Below are 1,782 nucleotides of genomic sequence, written 5' to 3'. Positions count from 1 at the left end.
ACGCCCCTTCACTCTCACAACCAGAGGGCTCCTGCCTTTTTGTCAGTCCCGGGCTCCATCATTTCTGAAGGCAGCTCTGTTTCTCAGTGTCTCACTACTTGGTGGAACAGGCAGAAGGATTGTTATGAGACACTGTGATTCATACTTGCCTACCTGACCCTCTCCATGAGGGAGAAAATGCTCTGTTCCTGGACTTTCCTGGTAATGTATGATTGCCATCACCTGTGGTCTTTCTTGACGGTGCAGAAGCGGCTGAGAAAGGTGACGATGTCCTTGATGGGCGTATGTGGGTTCCGCATTGAAACCGTCACCCGCCTTTCCTCTCTTTGAATAGGGCAATTGCCCACAAAGCAGGAGAAAGGGGATTCGGGTCTCGCCGCTTTCACTGCCTCCCAGTACCTCTTGCAGATGGCAAGGGAGGTGAAGGTGATGTAGAAGATCCCCTTCAGGTAGTTCTGGATGCTGAGGGTTTCAGCGGTCGAGAAGCCCTGGTCCAGGATCATCTTCTTCCCAAAGGTCTCCACTGTCATGTCCGGCATCCGTCCATCCACCTCCTTCAGCTTCATCACCACGGTGTACCTCATCCAGTGTTCCAGGGACGGTTTGTCCTTGGAGCTCACCTGGGTGGGTGCCACTGGTGGTGTCGCTGCCGGGGTGGTGGCGCTGGATGCGGCCGATCCGGTGGGGCCTTTGGCGGTTTTCTTCGCCGTCTTCGCCTGGCTCTTCCTGGCGAGGGTGGCCGGAGTGGAGGCAGAGGCTGGAGCAGCTGGGGCTGGAGCAGCGGGGGCTGGAACAGCGGCGGCTGGGGCAGCGGTGGCCATACTCACGTTCCCTTGGCGTAGGAGGCGGGGCGGAGGATCAGCGCTGTCGTCGAGAGGAGGAGAGGCGGTCGGTCGCTTCAGAGGGCAGAGCCAGCAAGTCTAACCCTCCAGTGCAGCTAGGGGGCGATGCAGAGCTTCTCCGGCGAAGTCCCTTTTCTCCACGCAGTCTTGCTGGCGGAGGGGGGGGGTATCTTCTCCAGAGGGCAGAGCAAACAAGTCTAACCCTCTGCTGTAGCTGGGGGGCGATGCAAATCTTCTCCCTCTTCAAGCGATCTTCTCCTTCTCCTCGGCTTCGATTTTTCTGGCTTCTCGGCCCGGGTGCAGCTTAGCCCTGAGAAGGACAATTGTCGGTCCAAGAAACAAGGTAGCACTGTCAGTCAGCGTGAACTGATAAGAACAGATACTACACTTGATCTTAGCCAAAAGGCCGAGAAGCGATCACTGTGGTGAGCTAGTTCATTGATAAGAAAGGTGTTTCACCACAGGTGATGGCAATCATACATTACCAGGAAAGTCCAGGAACAGAGCATTTTCTCCCTCATGGAGAGGGTCAGGTAGGCAAGTATGCTGTGATTTACTGACTGTGAGTACTGTGCATATGCCTATGTTTGTGGTAAGAGCATTAGGTTCTATCATCTTTTGAGAGAGGGAACCTGTTTGTTAGTTAGATCCAGGACTTTGTTTTGATGTTTTATGTTTTCTGTATTTGTACAATAAACCTAGCTACAGCGAGATTGAATGAAAACCCTGGACTGGTGTGCTGTTTCCTGGCTGTTGTGTGTTTGGAAGTGCCCATCCACCGCAGGAAAGGGCACCCTACCTTGATCTCCTCACTAAATGCTGCGAAGTAAGAAAGCTTTCAAAAACAGAAGTGTTGATAGTTTCTTTTTTTTCTATCAACTAACAAAATGCAAAGTGAATGAAAAGAAGAGAAATCTAAATCAAATAAATATTTGCCTTC

The 1,782-nt window shown here is 52.2% G+C and overlaps 1 pseudogene; it reads right to left on the bottom strand.

Moving 5' to 3' along the window:
* Positions 1–1,155: 1,155 nt before the first annotated feature.
* LOC134960811 (U2 spliceosomal RNA) lies at positions 1,156–1,260 on the bottom strand (annotated as a pseudogene).
* Positions 1,261–1,782: the final 522 nt, after the last annotated feature.

Source organism: Pseudophryne corroboree, chromosome 1, assembly GCF_028390025.1.
Source record: "Pseudophryne corroboree isolate aPseCor3 chromosome 1, aPseCor3.hap2, whole genome shotgun sequence".
NCBI lineage: Eukaryota > Metazoa > Chordata > Amphibia > Anura > Myobatrachidae > Pseudophryne > Pseudophryne corroboree.
Note: the sequence above shows the minus strand (reverse complement) of the source record. Positions and strands in the feature narration are given on the sequence as shown.